At 37.3% G+C, this 23566-nt stretch overlaps 1 long non-coding RNA gene across 3 annotated transcripts in view; it reads right to left on the reverse strand.

Moving 5' to 3' along the window:
- Window positions 1-1591: 1591 nt before the first annotated feature.
- The window catches only part of LOC149131488 (uncharacterized), an 83002-nt gene continuing 61027 nt past the window's right edge, over window positions 1592-23566 (reverse strand). The window contains exons 2-3 of one of the 3 annotated variants that reach the window (XR_016237742.1): window positions 20798-20995; window positions 1592-1750 (exon numbers count right to left, since the gene is read on the reverse strand). This is a non-coding gene — a long non-coding RNA (uncharacterized LOC149131488). Of the gene's footprint in view, window positions 1751-6645; window positions 7064-19842; window positions 20093-20797; window positions 20996-23566 lie in introns of those variants that run through there. The other 2 variants (XR_016237741.1, XR_016237743.1) reach the window with 2 other exon arrangements.

A 23566-nucleotide genomic window follows, 5' to 3' on the forward strand; every position in this document is an offset into this window, starting at 1 on the left:
CCCGCTGAAAATGCTACATCGTAACCAACGTCGGTACCATTATGCAAGCATCCCAAGTGAATATATTTACAATTTAATACTATACATTTATTTGAAAATTTGCTTAAAACAAACACACACATACAAATAAATACATACGTACGTGCATATATATATATATATATATATATATATATATATACACATGCATACACATAAATTCATATATATGTACGTATGTATGTATATAAACGCTCCCCCTTTCTTAGCTCTCCTGAAATAAGAATTTCTAACTTCCGGTCAGCCATTGTTATGATCGGCCATTATTATGATTGACCGTTGACTGAACACTATTCAATTTTTTTTCTCCGTGTTTTTCTCCTTGTCTCCGTATTCTTTCTGTTGAAGAGCGTAGCTCCAAACGTCAAAGACTTTCCGTATTCCCGAGCGTCATACTAATATATACTTTTGTTATTTACACCACCTGTCCTCGTCTGTTGTTATTATTTGTATATTCTCCCATATATAAACGAGTGATTATAAATACTTCTTTTCTATACACTGTTAAATATATAAGAATGAAAATAGTGACAGACATACAAAAACCTTTCTATACGTTCGTCTTTAAGAATGATTATGACGCTTTCTATTCAGATATTAAAACGATCAACACATAAACTATATTGTTTCAACCATTTAAACCGATATTTACTTGAGAAATACCTAGACAATTTCTAGAGAACCTATTTACAATTTTAAAGTCAAGATTATTTTACCATAGTTATTTCAATAGTATCGTTTATCTGCTTCACAGGTGGTTGTCTGGCAGACCAGGATGCTTCTAGAAAGAGACTACCAAAATTAAATCGAAAAATGGCAGAGCCGTATATTAATAGTTCTATTTGAATACTTGATAATTTTCCAAAAATATTGCATGTCAAATTCATTTTAGAAACGTTAACGGGAAAATATATTAAAAAAATTTCAATAAAATTTGTCTTTAGATACTATTTGTATAACATTTATATTAAATTACTCTTTGAAACTTAAGCTTTACATTTTACATCTTATTCTCCGTTTTGACTTTTTAAACATCTTTCAAAAAATTTCAGACAATAAATTTTATATTTTAGTAATGACGTCGTTCAGCCTTAAGAACTTCGATAAATTGAACCGCAATAATAGTAAATTTCAATACATTAGGGTGTGTGTGGTTTACAAAATCTATTAGAAACATCGTTCTATAAATCTCCTTAATGATTCATATTAGGTTGGTGCATAATTATTGCAGCTTCTTTTTTTTTTTGAATAAATTTTATTCAACAAAAACAATAACAACATATAACATATTTAAATTAGTATTCCAAGCAAATGGGAAGCAGTAATTGAAGTAGATGGTGAGCATGCTCCGGAATAATCATTTTAAAATGTTTTTGTTACATGTTCTTATTGATTCTGTTGAATAACATTTATTGAAAATAGCCGCAATAAATATGCACCCAACTAATAATAATAGTAGAAATTTAAAGTATTATACAATGGAAACTATAACGTATTTAATTGAAAAGGCACAGAAAAACAAATTAATCGTTGATTTATTTTAAAAATTTATTAATAGCTAAAAGGTTCCTTCGCAATTTTAATAGTAACTTAATTTCTTTTATATAGATTCATTAATGACAGGAAGAGTACTTCAGATAATCAAATAAAACATTGTCCAATACATGTATCCATATGTAATTATCGAAATTGTTCATCGAAATATTTAGCGCTGAAAGATATAAACGAGGTATATGTGACTGAAATATTTTATGATGATCTGGAGTGGAAGTAGTGGAAATTTGTGAAGGAAATTGTATATGTATGTGTGTATGTGTGTGTATGTATATATATATATATATATATATATATATATATATATATATACTAAAACACACGCATACACATACATGTAAACACACTCATGTATAACCAACATTCTGTAGGTTTTGATGACGAGTGCTTCAGTTAATGCGATCAAACAAACAGCCTGCTCGTGTAAATGATTTTCCGGTAGCTGAGCACTCAACAAACACGCCTGTCTTTACCATAGTCTCAGAGACATTTAGTGAGTCACAGAATATGAGTGCATCGGCCCATTTCAATTACAGATACGAATCATTCTTGTCATCAACCTGTAGCACTTAACACCGCACCGAGTATCGGAGTCACGATCTTAACATCGTGAGCCATATACTTTAGGTCTAGATAGGGCCCAAGCCTCCGACTTCTTTTGCAAGGCGTAGAAAAATTGAAGGATGGCTGCAATAACTGTGTGAATCTAAAAGGGGAACATACTGAATAAAATCATAATTAACTGATCCCCATAGTGTGTGAATACCTAAAACTCGAGAAGTGCCCAAACGAATTCATGTTACACGTGCCTTACTCAGGGTCCATGAAGGGCCATGGGCCAAAGAAATTTTCAACTTTTTGCCTAATGTAAACCCGAAGCAATCTTTTAGACTGGTCCAGTATTGCTTTCTACTCTAGGCACAAGGTTCGAAGTTTGGCTCAGTATTACGTGTCAAAAGATAATATTGTTTCGCTTTTATTCCGTCACTTTTAATTATATATATATATATATATATATATATATACATACATTTAAGCACAAAAGAGGCGAGCCTTAAGAGGTTGCCTTACATACTAGAAAGAATAGTCAAAAACTCCAACCACAGTTAAGACCAATTTCGAAGGGAATGAAAAATAAAAACATGTACCCTGTTTTACAGCCGGACCTTAGGTTTTGAACTTTAATTATTAAATAAAATAATTTGAAAGGCGAAGTTCTCGTCAGCGGATACGCCAAAACATTAACATATAAATTAGGGACCGAATAACACGTGTCTCATCCTTATATATTATAATTTTCGATAATTTTTCCTATCCTATATTAATTTTAATATATATATATATATATATATATATATATATATATATAATGTACATATACATAATATGCATACATATAAATGCATTATTTGTTTATACATATATATTATATCGATATATGATATATATATATATATATATATATATATATATATACTTATCATATATCGATATAATATATATATATATATAAACAAATAATGCATTTATATGTATGCATATTATGTATATGTACATTATATATATATTTATATATGTGTGTGTGCGTGTGTCTTTGTGTCCGTGTGCGTGTGTGTGTGTGTGTGTGTTACTTGTTTATAGTTGAAAGCAACATTATAATTCGAGTTTTCATTTTTGCAGTCATTCTGTCATTTTTTTCAGCCATTTGTTTATGCCATTGTTTCTTACATTATCGAATTTCTCTTCACCTTTTACTGTTTTTATTTTTTTCATGTGATATATTTGTTTATTCATTTGTCAGGAACCAATAACTGACATATGTTTTTCTTATGTTAGAATTGATATTTTAAAAAAAACTTTTTTTTTTCTTTTTACCCGCATCACGATACCACAATATATTCATATAGTATGGTGTGTGAAATATCTTCCAACTTTTTTATGTCACACCGGCCCGTCAACACACAGACACACACGTATATATACATCACATACATTAATATATATATGTGTGTGTGTGTGTGTGTGTGTGTGTGTGTGTGTGTGTGTGTGTGTGTGTGTGTGTGTGTGTGTGTGTGTGTGTGTGTGTGTGTGTGTGTGTGTGTGTGTGTGTGTGTGTGTGTGTGTGTATAGGCGCAGAAGTGGCTGTGTGGTAAGTAGCTTGCTTACCAACCACATAATTCCGGTGTCAGTCCCACTACGTGGCACCGTGGGCAAGCGTCTTCTAGTATAGCCTTGGGCCGACCAAATCCCTGTGAGTAGATTTGGTAGACGGAAATACTATATATATTATATTATTTATGTTAAATTATCTTATTATTTAATAAAATAATTTGCTGCATTATTTTTTAACATTGACCAAAGTTTCACGTATGAATTATTTAATAGTATGTCCGTGTAACTGTACTACACATCTCAGTAGCGATTTTGTGTTTAACATCAGCACTCTTGGAATTTTCTCCGAACAATTCAGTGTACTTCAATGAATAGGTCACTTGTTGTCTGGTTGTCAAGTGCTACCGAGCAGAGCTCTGTTCAACGTTGCTTCAAATGTAAATATACCCTTTGTTTTTATAGGGTGGAGTAAACTGTCCATATTTTTCTCGTGTTATGACTTTGCACTATAGGATTTTCTGTATATTTGGTTATTACTAAAATTTACTTCATAATTCTGGGACTTCACTGATTCTTCATTTATCGCGCCCGAAATGAAAAAAGTCAAATGTGATGAAGTTGGCTGTAGAACTCAGAAAATACGGACGAAAAAATGCTAGTAAGCATTTTCTCCGACATCCTAACAACCTTCCAAGGATACTGCCTTTGGCACCTAGTAATATAAAATCAAATTTTAAAACGACGAGCTGGCAAAATCGGTAGCATGACGAGTGATATGGTTAACAGTATTGTGTCCGTCTTCGTGTTTTAAGTTCGAATTCCGCCGAGGTTAACTTTACCTTTCAACGTTTCGGGGTCGATAAGATAACTACCAATTGAGTACTGGGTTCGATGCAATCGACTTACCCCTCTGCGAAATTGTTGGCATTGTACCAAAATTTGAATTCAATATTAATTCAAATTTGAAGGCGGTGAGCTGGTAAAATCCTTAAAACGCTGGACATAAGTATTTGCAGTAGTTCATCAGTCTCCACATTCTGAGTTCAAATGCCGCCCAGGTCCACTATGATTTTCTTTGTTCCTGGGGTCAATAAAATAAGCTCTTGTCGAAAAACTAGGGTCCATGTAATCAACTTACCAACTCACCGAAATTGCTGGCATTGTGCCAACGTTTCAAATGAATATTAAATGAAATTTACAGAAATCAAGCCCTGGTTTACTCAAAACTATTTGGTATTCCATATTATTTTAGTTTATTTAGTATCGCAATCAATGTTATGAAATTAAATTTTGCGCTTCCCTTTAGCCACCACACAATTTAGCAATGCAGGATATTTTTTCTGAAACTCTGAATTTTCTTAATTATATCAACTGTTTGTTCATGCTATCACCTCTTTGTCCATAATATCTCATATGGAACTGCACCCCTCCTCTGATATATCTACTTTCACAGAGAGATTTTATGATCCAACTATGAATCCTACATAAATTAAGAGATTTGTGAGATGAAATTCCATGCAATATTCCGTTAAGTATTGTATGAAATGTTTCCAAGCATTTTTATTTCTAGCTCCTGAAACAAGTTTTTCATAAAACCAATTATCTACTTATGAGCCATTTTATTCTAGGGTTCACCTCTTTCAAATTTAACTCGCACAAAATATCCTCTTACGTTCCGGAATAAAATATACTTACATTAATTCTCGGAACCATTTTCTCCTTATTTATTATTGAATCTTAACTTCATGTTTAGAGGACTGTAGCTTTCCTTTTGTCATTAAAATATAATTTGATTTAATTGCTTATGCATCATACATTCATGGTTGTTTATGAAATTTGTTCTTCAGGCAGTCCGCCATCTTAATACTTATGTTCTACCCATTAACATACGTTTTATACGATTGGAAACTTTATGTTCTCTTCTGTTTATTATTCTAGCTACTTCCCTTTTATAGCATAACACAATACCGTTATATTTATGTTGTTATCTGTTTTCTTAGCGTGCATTAAATTACCCGATTTACGCATTGTATATGGGGCACGGCCATTTCCTATTCTCATGGCGAATTTTCTCCATCATTCACGGTTTGTTGTATATATTTAAAGAAATTTTGACCCAGTATTTCAAGGATATTATTTGTAAGGTTTATTTGTTTCGTCTCTCTTGTTTCGCTATCACATGAATTTGTGAATAAACATTCTGTTGAGTTTATTTTAATGGCCTACCAATGTATATAGTGCCTTTCTATGTCCTAGGTGGCAGGAAGATACACGGCAAGAAATAGAAACAGACTTAATAGTGAAAATAATAAAACAATAACAACTGGTTTCCGATTTTAACTGATTGGAAGCGTTATCAGGTACATGTTTTATCGTTGTGTAAAAGATGTGCTACACCAAATAGCACAAATAGTACAAATAGCACAAATTTGTTTGTCATCTGCTTGACCAAAACCAGTTCAGCCTGTCCCGTAGTGGCTGATGATATCTGCATTTCTGATCACGTGCAAGAATTGTGGGAGAGCACCATAGTCATGTGTGTGTGGGATACTGTGGGGGTTTCAATAAATTACCCCAGAAACAATGGTGCTTCGTTCATCATCGTTAAACAACGCTTATTCAGTCACCTTTTGAAGGGGACAGTCTACCCGACCTGAAGAAAATTCTGTGCCCCATCATTGATAATAAAGATGATGAAAATAAATAATGTAGTAATAATATTAAATTACATCGACAAATTTGTCGCCTGACACTATGTTTACATTGGATTAACTTAATTTTAAATTTGTTAACAGAATTGTCAGTAGCTAGAAAATGCCATGCAATTAACGCAAATTATCCGTTAATTGGCTTAATTACAGAAAGAGTTAACTGAGTTTTAGCACATTTAATGTAGTGATTTCATTAAAAAAAGGTATAATTAGTTATACTTACTCGTTGTAAATAATTAATCTCAGTGATTTTGTTTCTTTAATTAGTACATTCTTCAAGAAATCAGATTCTATACTAGAAGATATAATGCTTCTTGGCTTACATGAACTGTTGCAAGCGGCAGCGTAAGAAGTGATTGTCTTCGTTAAGAACATCTTTCTTTTATATTATTTAAAAGATTAGCAGACGATAGATTATTTGAAAATGGAGAAATGGTTATATAAGCCGCTTTATTTCCATATTTATATTGATGTTGTTTTATATGTATTTCACACACTGGTTTAGGTTTATTGATATTTAAATGTTTCTGCTATCATGTTAGAACCAAATAATCTTTTCGCAATTACGAGATTTTCCAAGTAAAACTGGAACTCTTGTGAAGTGATACCTCTGAACGTCTCCATTGTTGTTTTCTTCTCTTCCACATCTGCAAATTCCGAAACATCAGCTTTTAGTCTCCGTCTACAAAATCTACTCACAAGATTTTGGTTTTCCCGTGGCTATAGCAGAAAAAAAACCGTTTAAGTTGCCACGCAGTGGGAGTAAACCCGGAAACACGTGGTTGGGGAGCAAGTTTCTTACCACATCACCATGTCTATGCCTATAGCACATGAGAGAGACGGATAATGGAATATACAAACTTCATTGATCACAACGATGGTTTCCACGCATCCTGCAACCATTCCTCGTAGGTGGAATACTCTGTGTATGTATGTGTGCGTATGTTTGTGTGCATGTGTGTGTGTGTGTAAATCAATCATAAAATAGCAAATAAATTTTAAAAAAAGAACACAATCAAAAACACGTAGAGTGAATGTATTTGGTTGATGTTCATTTTGAAATGAAAAAAAAATAGTGTGAGACATTAAATTTTAGGTATCATCCTTACGTTAAGCCAATTTCTTTGGTTCTATTGTTTTTAGTCCCCCCTGGGAAAAGGTAGTACTTGTAATTTGATATTAGCTTTGTGCTGAATACAAACGTATCTCTCTCTATATAAATATATATAGATGTGTGAGTGGGTATATGCATGTACATCTATGTATGTATGTATATATATATATATATATATAATTGTGATTGTGCATGCATGTATGCTATATGTATTAAATCCATGTCTGTATGTACTGTAGATTGTTACACGATAAAAAGTATTGACCATTATAAACCATTAACGTATCAATATAGCGATTGATAATTAAACGAAAACTGGTAGATATGTAATGGAGCTGAAAGATATAATGAATAGTCAAGATCAATATATTGATTTACTTGTCATCGAATATGTAAATTTTTGCCTCTTGAATACCAAATACATGTCCACGAGATTAAATGCCATAAAATTCCTTGTCGAGATTAATGAACGAATTGCGAAAGATGTTATATCAGACAGTTACTTTCCAAATATGTTGCAGAAGATGTTATTATTGCAAAGGGCGGCATGTTTTCGTAGAAAAGAAAATTGATACCCAATGCAGATTTACTTAGAAAGGACAACTTCAATCACATCAGTCACATATCTGTACACATGTAGGCATTATGTCTGTTCAACGACATGCATTCTCCGATCGATACGGATATATATATATATATATATATATATATATATATGGGAGAATATACAAAAAATAACAACAGACGAGGACAGGTGGTGTAAATAACAAAAGTATATATTAGTATGACGCTCGGGAATACGGAAAGTCTTTGACGTTTCGAGCTACGCTCTTCAACAGAAAGAATACGGAGACAAGGAGAAAAACACGGAGAAAAAAAATTGAATAGTGTTCAGTCAACGGTCAATCATAATAATGGCCGATCATAACAATGACTGACCGGAAGTGAGAAATTCTTATTTCAGGAGAGCTAAGAAAGGGGGAGATAACAAACGGTGATCGGGAACGAGGGGCTGTGAGTGGGAGGTAGACTGCTGGTGATCTTGACGTATGTAGTGTGAAAATGGGGGAAGGGAGAAAGGAAGAAAGTAGTTGGTCAGTTGTAGTGTGTGCGTGGTGTGATGCGAGGGTATTGGTGTGGTGTGCGTGGTGTGATGCAAGGGTATTGGTGTGGTGTGATGTGAGGGTGTTGGGAGGTGGGGAAGGCATGGGTGGAGTGTGGGGTAGAGGTAGGGGTATGTGGGTAGGGTGGGGTATGTGGGTAGGGGTGGGTGGTGGGTGTAAGGAATTGGATGGGGTGGAGTGGGAAGGTAGAGTAGGAGTGTGTTGGGGTGTGGTGGGATGAGCTTATGAGGGGTGTTGACGAGGAGGGAGAAGGGGAAGGTGGATGTAAGAGAGGGGGAAGATGGGTATGGGAGGGGAGAGGAAGAGAGGAGAGAGGGTGGGTATAAGAGAGGGAAGGGGGATTGAGAGAGGGGGAAGGTGGAAGGTGGGTATGGGGGGAGAAAGAGAGGAAGAGAAAGAGAGGAAGAGAAAGAGAGTGAGAGAGAGGGAAGAGGGGTATGGGGGGGAAGAAGAAAGGAAGAGAAAGAGAGTGAGAGAGAGGGGAAGAGAGTGAGAGAGTAAGGGTGAGAGAGTAAGAGAGTAAGAGTGTAGAGAGTAAGGGTGAGAGAGTAAGAGAGTAAGAGTGTAGAGAGTAGGAGAGTAAGAGTGTAGAGAGTAAGAGTGAGAGAGGGGGGGTACGGGAGAGGGGGGGAAGTACGAGAGAAGAGAGTGAGAGAGAGTAAGAGAGAGGAGAGAAAGAGTAGGGGTGAAGAGAAGTGGGAGTGGAGAGAAGTATGAAGAGAGGTACAAAGAAGTAGGAGTCGGAGCAGGAGGTGGGGGAGGGGAGAGATGGGTGGTAGGAGGGAGGGTGGGGGAGAGAGACAGGAGGAGGGGGTTAGATGAAGAGTGGAGGGGAGTTGAGCCCATGTGGCGCAAAGGAGCGAAGATAGAAGATTAATCCCTGTTCACGGCGCAAACGGGAGTCCGGATGGCCCCTGTGCATGGACAATCCAAACACCGACAGGTGTTGCCGCAAGGAGTGGCCGGCAGAACGGAAGTGGCGTGACACCGGGGTGTCATTGCCGACGTTGATATCTCGGAGGTGTTCCGCGAATCGGTCGGCCAGGCGCCGCCCCGTTTGTCCGATGTACAGGGATTGGCAGAGAGAGCAGGAGAGGCAATATATGATGTTGGTAGACGTGCAGGTGAAGGAGTCGGTGATGCGATAGGGTCGGTGATGGGTGCTGGTGAGGAGGGTGGTGTTGGAGAGGTAAGGGCAAGTGCGGCAGCGTGGACGGGAGCAGGGGAAAGAGCCAGGTTGGGAGGTTGGGTTGGGGAAGAAGCTGTGGACCAAGAGGTCCCGTAGGTTGTGGGCTCGTTTGAAGGAGGGGAGGGGTCGATTAGGGAAGATGTGGGAGGTGGAGGGGTCGGACTGGAGGCGCCGAAAAGCTCGGAGAATGGAGCGTTGGAGGGGTAGGGTGGTGGGATGGTAGGTGAGGGGAAAAGGGAGGCGGGAAACGGCAGGGTGGGTTCGGGGGGAGAGAGCAGATGCACGGTCCACAGAACGTGCTCTGGCAAGGGCGGTGTGGATGGTGGTGGGTGGATATCCACGCAGGCTAAAGTGGTGAGCCATGAGTTGAGACTGAGTCTCAAAGTCATGGCTGTCGCTACAAAGTCTGCGTAGACGGAGGAATTGGGAATAGGGGATGGAAAGTTTTGTGTGTCTAGGGTGGGAGGAGGAGAAGTTGAGATAGGAGTGTGAGTCTGTGTGTTTGTAGTGGATGGAGGTGCTAAGGGCGGAGTGGAGGATGCTGACCGAAATGTCGAGAAAGGGGACAGAGGTGTCAGAGACAGTACAGGAGAAGTGGAGGGCAGGATGGAAAGATTGAACGAAAGAGAGGAACGAGTCAAGATGTTCGCGGGAGAGAGAGGTGGCACCGATACAGTCGTCGATATACCGACCGTATAGTTCGGGAGTGGGACCAGTGAAACTGGAGAATATTTGGGCCTCAACATAACCAACGAAGAGGTTCGCGTAGTTGGGGCCCATTCTCGTCCCCATGGCCACTCCCGAGGTTTGCTGGTAGATATCTCCCGCGAACGAGAAGCAGTTGAGAGATAGGACAAGTTCGGCCAGACGAATGAGTGTGGAGGTGTCGGGTTGTGGGTTGGGGCGTTGGTCTAGAAAAAACTTCAGGGCACACAGCCCCTCGTCGTGGGGGATCACTGTATAGAGGCTCTGGATGTCTAGAGTGAAGAGAAGCTTAGAAGGGCCGGGAGGGAAAGAGAAAGAGTTGAATAGACGAAGCGCGTGGTTAGTGTCATGAATGTGGGAAGGGAGAGAAGCCACTAGGGGGGCGAGGACCCGGTCTAGGTATTTTGAGATAAGCTCGGTGGGGCAGTTGCAGGCGGAGACGATGGGGCGGCCAGGGTTGTTCGGTTTATGGATCTTGGGGAGGAAGTAAATGGTGGGGGTGCGTGAGGTACGAACAATAAGGTTGGAGGCGGTGGCGGGGAGATGGGAGGAGAGGATGAGGTCATGGATAGTGGAGGACACAGTCTGTTGGTAGCTGGGCGTGGGGTCGGAGGGCAGAGGGCGGTAGAATGAGGTATCTCGAAGTTGACGGAGAGCTTCGGCCTCGTAGAGGTCCGCGCGCCATACTACCACGGCTCCACCCTTATCAGCCGGTTTTATGATGATGTCCGTGCGGCGTCGGAGGGATCGAAGGGCCGAGAGTTCGGCTGGGGAGATGTTGAGTCGAGATGGACGCCTGGAAAAGTTAAACCGGCCCACAGCGCGTTGGCAGGCGCCCGCGAAAAGATCAACTGCCTGGAACTGGCCAGGAGCAGGCGTCCACTGGGATGGTCGTCGGCCCAGGTCAGTGAAGCAGTCCTCGTTGGGTGCGGGTGGTGTGTTATGGAAAAGCGCACCCAACCTAACGCGGCGCACAAAGCTGTGGACATCAGCACGGGTTTGAAATTCCTTGCAGGATGGAGTGAGTGGGATGAAGCGCAGACCCCTATTGAGGACGGAGCGCTCCGCCTCAGAGAGAGGAAGATCTGGGGGAATGGTAACGACAGGCTGAAGTGGAGAAGGGGTGGGTGGAATAGAAGTAGGAGGGGATGAAGTAGGGTTAGGAGGGGCGGTCGGTATGGTGGAGGGCTGGGAGGGAGGGGGTGGAGTGTGTGTGGGAGAGGCAGGGTGGTTGGGTGTGGGTGGGGAATGCACATCAGGGAGGTAGAAGGGTGGTGGAGGGGTTGGGGTAGTGGCATCGGGTGTAGAGGAATGGAGGAGTGAGTGAAGTTTGCGGAGCTTAGTGTCGGTAAGAAATGCATGAAAGAGATGATTAAGTTGAATGATAAAGCGCAATGTATTGTGAGCATGGGAGGGTGACAGAGAGGAGAAAAATATGGAAAAGGCTGGAGGAAGAAGGCGGTCGATAGTGTGGATTTTAGAGAGATTGGAGCGAATGGTGGCCCGCATAAGGCGGTAGGATGTGGTGCGGAGTATGGGTAGAATGGTGGTAGAGGAGTGGAGAGTGGGGTGGAAATGGAGGCGGAAACCCTTAGGGATGAGGCGGTGATGTAAGCAGCGACTGAGAAACGTAATATGACTAGAGAAACGAGTCTTCTTGAATATGAGTAAGGAGAGTCGTATAGTAGGTTGAAAGTATAGAGAGGGAAGTGTGCGGAGGTATAGTTTTAGGCGGTTGTGGAGAGTGAGTTGGAAAGATTTGTAGTCAGGCATGATGGAACGAGAGAGAAAAGAAAATTAGACGTGGGAAGGAGAATTACAAAAGGTGTGGTGGAAAAAAAAAACAAGCGTGATGAGAAAATTGGACGTGGAAAAAAGGAAAAAAGGAAAAAAAAAAAAAAAAAAAAAAAAAAAAAAAAAGGGGGGAAAAAAACTGGAAAAAAAACTTTTTTAACAGGTGTGGGGGAAAAAAAATAAAGGCATGAGGAGAAAAAACGAAAAAGGGGTTGTGAGAAGAAAATATATGCGAGATGGGAGAAAAAAACAAAGCAAAAAGGAAGATGGGACAATAGGGAGAAATGGGGTGACAGGGAGAGGAGAAAAGAAAGGGAGGGAGAAGAATACAAAGTAATAGGTGCAGATTAGAGAAGACAGATTAGGAACATCCAGAGTACGAAGAGACGGTAGGTGAAGGAAAGTAAGGTAAAAAAGGATGATAAAGGAGGTTTACAAAAGTGGAAAAGTTCGAAAGTTTTTTAGACGTCGTGGTATATTGAAGCGATTTCCAATCAGAGGATGGGTCCAGTGTAAATCCGTGGGTAGGAGAGGTGCAGCCGGAGGGTATAAAGTTCAGAATCAAACAGTCCAGATCCAGAAGGAAAGAAGGTAGAATCCAAAAGTTGGTAGTGTGTGATGAGAGGAGACAGGATTAGCTGGTGCGACCACATATATATATACTTACATATATATATATATATATATATATATATATATATATATATATATATATATATATATATACATACTTACATATAACCGAAAAAAGACAAAAATAAGGTGATATTATAACTTGCTTTTATTTCATAATATTTTCGTTCTATAGTTTACCATGTAAATTCTCGCATTGTTCCAGCCTAACATGACTGATCTTTTCAGCACACACAGAGCCAAATAACAACCTTCCCACCCACGAAGTAATGACTTGATGTATGAGTTAATTCATTCTCGGAGAACGCTTGTAAAGTGAACACTCGTAAGCAGCAAATAAAACTTGAAAGATTGAGTGAGTGAGTGAGTGAATGAGTGGTTGAGGGAGGGTTGTGTGAGTGACTGAGTGAGTGAGAAAATCAGAGAGAGAGACAGCTAGGCGGAGAGAAGAAGCGATACTGCAGAGATTTGAGAGAAGGATTTTTAAAGTAAATTTAAGACTATGAAGACCTCCAGCATTGTGACTGTATAACGTGACTCTACAACTGATTAAATATTGGATCAATGGTGCGTAGACACTTGAGAGATAAAATACGTAATTCATTAATAAAGTGTATATGGACCAATTATACTCGAGTAAATTTCACAGAATTTCCTTGCTGAATATCTTTGTAACGCAATAGTTGGATATTAGTTAAACCGTTCACTACCACAGAGATAATCTCGAGAAAATTGCTGCAGCGCTTTGTTTATCACATTAACTGTTATAACTAAATATCTTTGAGAAATTTGGATCAGTTTTGGTGCCAGTTTCTCTTTGATGACTTGTATTCTTTAACTGCTAAACGGTATGAAGGTCTACGTCAAATGAAATGAAAGAATTTCTGAACTGAATCCCGTGTACAATACTGCAAATCAGTGGAATATATTTACATCAAATTTATTCTCGGTATATTTTGCAGTCGTAAACATTCAATCATTTTCCGACTGTGAGGAAGACATTTTTGTCCGTTATCGTACAAGATACAACCTCTTAAAACTGATTCTTTTCCAGGCTAAATCTAAGACCTGCATTGCACAGGTCACGATTAAAGAACATAGATGATTGCAACCTTGCGGCTCTTTCGAAGCTAGATATTCAGAAAATAATGGCATTTATCTCCAGTGCTTTACTGCTTTTGAAAATACAATAAACTTCAAGAAACCTAATGTGGGTTCCCATTGTGATTCCCTCTTATCTACAATAACCTATTTTTGCGAAGTCGTACAATAACACACTTCCAGTGGTTACACCTTAACATCATAATACCAACCAGTTCCTTTATTCTTGTTCATATATTCTCTTCTGTTATGATATTCAATAGTATTCCGTTGACCATGTCTTTCTGTGTCTATTCTTCTATTCCAAGTTCCTTCTCGCTCTTTATTGACACATATACATGTATATACACATACACACATATATATACATACTGGTAGGTATGTGTATGTATGTATATATATATATATATATATATATATATATATATATATACATATATATATCCACACATATATATCCACACATATATACACATAGCCACACATATATATCCACACATATCCACATATCCACACATATATTCCTAAAATGGCTAGCGCTGGAAACGTGTGACATCCATGCTTTCACATCTCTCTGACTACTTCAATTCACTCCGGCTTTTCTTTAATATCCATGGTCCTGTGCTATTGCCACTTGCTTTTTCTGTCATCATATCACTTTACAATAATTTACAATATTCCAACCGACTTCTCTAACCTTGCATGAATATTGCAGTAAATAGAAATCAGAATATAGAGAAACGTAGATAGTCCCCTGTCATCACTAAAGATGTATCAGAATATTGCGTATGTTCAACCTTCCCTAGTGTCACATATTTCTTCTGCCATCAAATTCTTTACTTTATATGAGACAGCTCTTCCTGGATTTCTTTTACTCTGTTTAAATCTTTATTTGATATTTTTAATTTCTCCTAAACGCTTACTTTACGACGGTTCATATACGTGATCTCCACTACTACTACTACTACTACTACTACTACTACTTCTACTGGTACATTATGTGGCTTGTGTTGCAGCTACTAGGATTAATGCTACTGGTGTCGCCGCTCTAGCATCTGCTGCCTTTACTGCTATTACTAATGCGGTAAGCAAGTAGACTCGCTACCACGTCTGGCAAAATGCTTAGCTGTATTTCACCCGCCTTTACGTTCTGAGTTCAATTTCCGCCGAGGTCGGCTTTGCCATTTATCCTTTCGGCGTCGATAAAATAAGTACTAGTCAAGCACTGAGGGGTCGATGTAATTGACTTATCCCACTTTACAGCGAAATTACTGGCATTGTGCCAACATTGGAAATTATTATAAATGCCTATGCAACTGCTACTAGCGCTTACTGTTGCTGCTATGCAAATACTTCAGTTACTTCTACTACTACTACCACCACCACAAACACCACTACTATTACTATTGCCGCTACTACTACTACTACTACTACCACCACCACCACCACCACTACTACTACTACCACCACCACCACTACTACTACCACTACTACTACTACGACCAGCACCAGCAGCAGCAGCAGCAGCACCACCACCACCACTAATACTACTACTTTTAATACAACTACAATTAACATTCATTCTATTCTTTACTTTACACAATCATAATGCAGTCTAATCTACTCAATCATACTTTGTCTAATCGTAGATTAACCCGCATGGAATGCGCAAACGATTCCACTCTCATTTGAGAATTGGTAGTCAAACATTTTACTTCAAGAAATTAAAAATATAATCTCTTTCGGTAATTCTTTTTCATAAGGTTGAAGTGTTCTGCACTGAAAGCACGTGTCGACCACATACACGTCTCGGTCTTTTACAGGTCATCAGCACAGAGTATAATGACTCATTTGTTTAGCTCTTATTGTGTTTAGCTTTAAGAAAAAAAGTGTTCCGAATATTTTTTGACATGCATAATTTGTCATAATTCAAAGACGGTAAGTTAATGGAAGACTTTCAAATAAACCTTTGTCATCAATTTTCATTTGTAAAGTAAAATGGGATATTTCGTCAAAGAATTAAGAATATTTGACAAGTCAGTTACTATATCACCAATTTATTTATGCAAATTTCATGGCATTTTCACATTTTATCTACTTCACTAATATCATTTTCTGAGCTTTTTTTTTTATACAGCGTTTAATAAATTATTGCTGTTTGTAATCATATTTTCCTTGACATTTTCTCTTGCGCGTTAAAGTTTTCTCCAATATCCTTACAAACATGGTAATATAACATTTCTCGCGATCATTTTATTTTTTGTTTTCATTTTTCAAAATATGATTTCAAATGTTCGATCTTATCTGCATTTTTATACATTGGGAGTCTTTGAATTCACACGCTGATTAGCGATGATTAAGAAATTATGTTTTAGTACAGGGATAAACACACGTGAGTGAGCACGCAGACGCATGCACGAACACCCACCAACACGCCTATCAAAACACAGACACAAACACACACGTATACACACATGCGTACACACACACACGAACACACACACAATCCAACCACGCACACACGTACGCGCGCGTGCAGGCACACATGCATACACACACATATAATGCTTTCATACAGTTTTCAAGACTTTACATTCATTCGACAGCTTTCATATTTTTATGTTACAATTTTCAACATTAATCGCTATCGTATGACATTCTAACATTGTATCGATGAGTGCAGCGACCTTTCTTCATCTAACAAGAAATCTACATGAAATTCAGAAATGAAAGCACATTTTGTAAAATAAATCTCGCAAAAAAAAAACAGTAATAAAAAGAACGCATGATTTTGACAGATTTAAAACAGTACGTAAAGAACTTTTTTTTTTTTATAGTGAACCCTAGGATTAAAACCACTTCCACTAAATTATCAGTTGACTATTGTGAGTCACAATTATTGCATTTCGACTTCATATCGACATTCGACATGTTGACCAATTGTAGGTGATAACGCCACTAGTCTCAGATTTGTGCCCTTTTCTCTAGTTAAGCAGTTTAGCGCTAACATTAACCATAGCAAGATAAGAAGGCTCGACTCTCGGCAAGTAAATAAAAGACAAAGCTTCAACATGAATTGATGTTCTGGCATCTTTGAGATAACTAATGGCCAAACAAACAGACTGAAGACGATTTTTATATCCTACTAGGACGATTTGATCTTTTATGGATATATTCATATTCAGACTGCCCCCGAAGCAAATATTTTGATGAATGATCGCGAGTTTTGCATCTGCTTAAAATACGCAGCCAGTCTGCAATCAAGAAACAGATCAAATACACCTACCACGACAATTTAATTATATCTGAAAGGCAACTCAGCACGTTTTATAATAAACATGAAAGACAGCAATTAAATTGTTCACACACACTACAAATATAATAGTCGACCTTTTTCCTATTGATAAGGTAATTCAACTTTAATCACTTTCTCATCTATCATTTACTATCCATTTCCTGTTAGATCATCCAACCATAGCTTAACTCTCATTCGATGCAGCAGTTGTGGATTGGAAGAGGCCCTATGGCAGGACTCACATTAGATGGCGAGCTGTAATTCTGTTGGGTGGGGTCTCCAGAAACTCAAGATCACCGAGGTTGCAGAGACGGCCAAATCATGTGCACCTGGTTAGTCCTTAAAACAACGAAGACTCTGGGACCTCTAACTTAGAATAACCCAAGCCTCATGTAGCAAGAGTATCAAGCAAGCAAGCAGGCAACAAACAACGCACTCTTCACAACGCAGGTCACATCACTTACTTCCTAGTTACAAAATGACACGTTAATTTTACCACATGAATTTGTCTTATTTTTACTGCTAAGTATTTCATTCCTTTCCATCTGCATTTCACTCGAATACTGCGAACAACTTTGCAATATGACTTGAGAATAGTCACTATCTCACGTACACAATCTTTCAGCGATCTACCGCCCACCATATTTTGGCCAGCTACTAGAAAAAATATTCCTGTGTTACATCAATTCCACAGATGTTATCAGAATTGGACAGTAAATTACTCTGTATGCAATTAGTGATTTTTTTTTAATTGCTTACTGTTTATCATCTGACAATCGGAATTAACGACAGCTCACTGATTTATCTCCTCGCCTTCACCTCACTTCCACTTTCCTATATGTATATATCGATATATGTATGTATGCATACGCACTTATATATTTACACACACATCTATACACATGTGTGTGTGTGTGTGTGTGTGTGTGTGTGTGTGTGTGTGTGTGTGTGTGTGTGTGTGTCATTTATTTATATGTTTACATATATATATGTGTGTGTGTATGTATATATCCATAAATATATACACACATATATATATACACATGTGTAAGATAAAGGTACATACATATATATGTGTGTGTGTGTGTGTGTGTGTGTGTGTGTGTGTGTGTGTGTGTGTGTGTGTGTGTGTGTGTGTGTGTGTGTGTGTGTGTGTGTGTGGTGCGTGTGTGACTGTGTACATATATATGTGTATGTACATATATAATAAACACACCAGACATATAGGCACATCTAAAGGGAGACTGTAATACAGAAATGCGTCCGTTTTCAAATGTGTGATGTGCATCTACGTTGCTAATGTATGAGTTTGTGTGGATGTGTGCATGCGCTTAATATCATGTATATTTGCACTTTGATAGTTAATGTAATTATACGAGTATAATTGCCGTTTTGTTGTTGGTGTTGCTCTACTGTCATTATAACAACAATTCTCCTCATTATTATTATTGCAACTATCATCTTTACCAGTACATATATACACACTTACGTGCATCCATTCATACATACACACGCATACATATATACACGCACATATATATGTATATGCATATACGGTACACACACACACACACACACACACACACACACACACACACATATATATATATATATATGTATGTATATAGGTGTGTGTGAGCATGTTAGTGTGTGTGTGTTAATATTTTGTGTTTAATCGTATTAATTAGCACACTGCATACAATGCTGCTTTGGTTCTCTGACATTATGAATTTCGCAGAAACATTTCAAGGCTGTTACTACATATATATACAAAATTCTATAATTATAAGCATAATTATAAGCAAATTGCTTCACCTTATACCGAAATTTAGAAATAGCAGTTAAATACTATCCCTCTACCATAAGACATCTTCCAGACAGCAATGCTCTCTATTCACGTAGGTAAAGAGAAAAAATAACGAATCCACCCGGCTTTGATCAACTACATACGCGTTTCTGGATTAAAGAGATGTAAAATTTAATTTTTAATCACTTATTTCCGTCTTCAGTGTAGTATTTCAATTTTGAATTTAAGAGTACTAATAATTGAATACGTTTTCGATCAAGCGATATCGAATAGCTAATATCCAAGAAACAGCACTTCCGAATTTATACGGACGAGTGAGGACTCGCATTCTTCCCCAATCACGTTCGTGTGTTACGAGTAGTCCCGCAAAAACTGCAGTTTACTACCAGGGAGTGAATTATATCTTCAATAAAAATAAAGGGTCAAATTAATTAATCAATTAATAATTAATAATTTGCTGAACCGTAATTATAATTATGCTTATAATAATAGAATTGTGTATAAGGTTATACGACAAAAGTTATTTTAACATACCGAATTACTTGGTAAAATTATCAATTAATTAATTTTATCATTTATTATTATTGCGTATATATATATATATATATATATATATATATATATATATATATATATATACACATACATATGCAATTTTCGCATGTGGTCTGCAATTTTGGTGATGTGAATTCGTGTGGAGAGTAAGTTTTCTTATGATTTTCGCCAATAATATTAACACGCACACTGTACAATAAGTCGTCACCTATCTCGTTCTGCTAAATGATTTAGTGACTACCCATGTCGGTCCAAGTTCTACTTTGACTAGTATGCTGTTCAATGTGTTTTGAGATTGATAACATAATTTAGCTCCCTGTCCACACTGTGGAGTTCAGCCTTGAGGCTAGATGCTTCAGCTGCGGAAGAAGAATATTTTTGCATCAAGGACAATATTGGTTGTTTTAATCTACTACTTTAAGTAACAAATTTCTGTATAAAGATGATGTTGTTCTCGCTAATTCAATTTGCTCAGGCGGCTACCTAGATAATTGTACTCATATCTGTCTTTCTATCTATATGTACCTATATACGATCGCATATATATATATATATATATATATATATATATATATATATATATATATATATATATATGCATGTGTGTGGATATAAATATTCAAACCAAACGCGTGCTTATACATGTACATATATATGTACATAATTTCGCGTTGGCAGTTGTGTGCATTCATAGATGTATATGTGTTTGTAAATATTCATATATATATACATTATATATATATATATATATATATATATATATATATATATATGACACGCATATATATCCATCTGTTATGGGCTGATAATTCGCTCCATAGCGGCTCCCGAGATTTTTCCCCTCTGTGTGATACTTCAAACAAAAATAAGAATATCCATTAATATTGCATCAATAATAGCTCGGTGTTTACAACCATTCATTTAACGTGATTGTATGAACAGTTGCAAATATCGATCTATCGTTGATTTAAACAGTACAAGCAACGAATTGGAGATTGGAGACAACATAGAAACATGCGTTCTATTTCAATGATTGAAAATCTGATTCTGTTATATCGCCCTACCTATTATGTGTGTTTTCCTTTTATTATCTTTTTTTTTTTCTCTGCAGACATCGCTATGTAATCAGGACTTGAACTTTGCTCCTATCGATAAACATTATTGAGGAAAGGATTAAGGAGGTCCTTTTCTTTTGCGGATGTTTTGTTTGTTTTGTCTGTTCTTGTCGTTTTCGTTGCTTTTCTTGTTTGTTCGCTTATCTACTGAAAGGAAAGAGGATTAAAGAAATAAACACGAATAAGTAGTCTAAAAGAAATATGTGGACCATATAGGAAGTCGCATGTAATTACACTAGATAGTAAAGCAAAAAGGAGCGACTGAGTATTTGTGCGAAATTACACTGAGTAAAAAAATATAAGAAAATGCAAGCAAGCGATCGTAAGAGAGGAAGAGAGAAAGAAAAATTGTGAGAGACCGAGTGAGTGAGTGGCAAACACAGATGAAGTAGAACCATTGAAAGGGAGACAAAGAAAAAAAGAGAAGCGTGTTAGAGTAAGGGAAGTAGAGCGTTCGCGAGGAGAAGAGGTAAGGGAATGTGTGTGAATATATTTTAATAAGACTAAAGAAAAGTGATAGATAATAATAGAAAGAATAAGGACAATTTTGGAAATTAACAAAGAAATAAAACATAGTTAAGAAACAAATAAGAGATATTACAGAAGAACTAACCGAAATCTAAGGTAAAAAAGAAAACAGTAATCGAAATATAAGAAAGTTTTAACAAAACGATTCAACTTTCGAATAGAAAAGGAACTAAAACGTCGAAGAGTAAAAGGAAAAATTAATCAAATCAGAAATTTAGTAACGTATTTGCATTTTATTCTAATCAAGGGAAATACAAGAGAAATAAAAGAAAAAGTACGCAGAGGAAATAAATTGAGGAAACAACGAAGAGACAAAAAGAGAAGACAGTAAGAATTCAGATCTTAGCATATTGTCTATAGTAAGAGGAACCAAGAGAAAATGAGTTCGAATGAAAATTTTGTAGCAAAATACAAAATTACGAGGGAAGAAAATCAAAAGTTCTGAAATGTAACGTTTAATCGAATGAAACTAAAACGTGTGCTCCGTTGTTATATTTATGTTTCATTTTTGCCGATTGCTCAAACCAGATAAAGGTCACCTACTATTAAAGGTACACATAAGGTGACCGTACCTAAAATATATTTTCAAATATTGAACCCCTCTAATGCTGTAATTTGAATAGTGTAATCATCAGTTGTTTTTTCGAGAGAGTCTAACGTGCACATAATGTTCCTGTGTAAATGAAATATTTGAGAATTGTTTGTCTGTTACATTTTATTTGTTTTAGTTATTAGACTGTGGACACACTGGAACACCGATTCTTAGATTTATTTATTTTTAAAGCCTAGCACTTATTCTATTGGTCTCTTTTGCAGAGCGGCTAAGTTATGGCGACGAAAGCATACAAGAACCGATTGTCAAGAGGTTGGGTGGGGACAATCACCGACACAAAAACAAGCACACACACGCACATACATATGTACGACGCGTTTCGTACCGTTTCCGTTTACCAAATCCACTCATAAGGCTGTGGTCAGCCTGAAACCAAAGTAGAGAATACTTGCTCAATTGTCTACGCGGGACCCAGAACCCTGTAGCTGAGAAGCCAGCCACTTACCACACAGCCACGTCTATGCTTATTGGGTACTTTTCACATAGACATTTTTAGTTAGACAAAAGAAAGTAAAATCATGAATGATCAAAGAAGTACATCTATATTAGAGCCTAATTTGATACTTAGAGAGAGAGGGAGAGAGAGAGAGAGAGGAAGAGAGAGAGAGAGCGAGAGGGAGAAAGAGAGAGATGGCGGTTGTATTACTAAAAGGGGGAGAATTCTAATGTAAAATAAGCGTAAGGAAGAAAGGAAATAAGCATGTACAATAAAATATTTCTATAAAACAGGAGAGATAGCGAAATATAAAAATCAAAACTGATATTCATAATACCACATACTTACAGATAGAGCAAAATAATTTTTCCCCTTTAAGTGTGGATGGAAGTAGAGAATGGCAAAGGTGAAACAAATATATTTAGATTAATCTGTTGTGTATATACACAGTTTTCTACAAAATTTTCTTTGATGTAGTGTTTTACTGTTCTGTTTTAGTTTTAGTTTGCAACGCGTGGTAAGCCTGTAGAAAGAATTGTACATTATTTTTTTCTTTCCCCGAAATGAGCATGTATGATGGATTTCCTGAGAGGATATAAATCAAATACATGATATAAATGCGTTGGTAATCAACAATGATACGTTTTACGACATTAGGGAAATGACAGATACGTGCATATAGCAAAGGAGATTGGACTACTTGACAGCCATGTTTCAATGGCAATACAATTATGATGTGCTTACGTACACAGTCACACACACGCTCGCGAGCGAGTATCTGTGCCTGCGTGTGTATAAATTATGAGTGTATCTATTAATGGGATATAGTCACTGGTAACAAAGTCACAAAACTGATAACGTAATGTCGAACAAAGTACTTTATATTTCCCTAAATTTATCGATTTCGAGTGAAGGAAGGTACAGACGAACTCGGTGGCTTTTGAACATGCGAATAAAAGAATGTATTTTGTCCAGCACGCTAATACTTCGGCAAGTTTACCACCTTACTACTCGAAAGAAACACGCTCTGCAAATTGCCTGGAAGTAATATGGGCAGTCACACAATACCAAGCGATGGATATCATTTGATAGGTGAGCACATATGCTCCTACATCAGTGTGTTTCATCAGCTATGTATACC

The sequence above is a fragment of the Octopus bimaculoides genome, chromosome 21 (genome assembly GCF_046866305.1).
Source record: "Octopus bimaculoides isolate indiv1 chromosome 21, ASM4686630v1, whole genome shotgun sequence".
Lineage (NCBI taxonomy): Eukaryota > Metazoa > Mollusca > Cephalopoda > Octopoda > Octopodidae > Octopus > Octopus bimaculoides.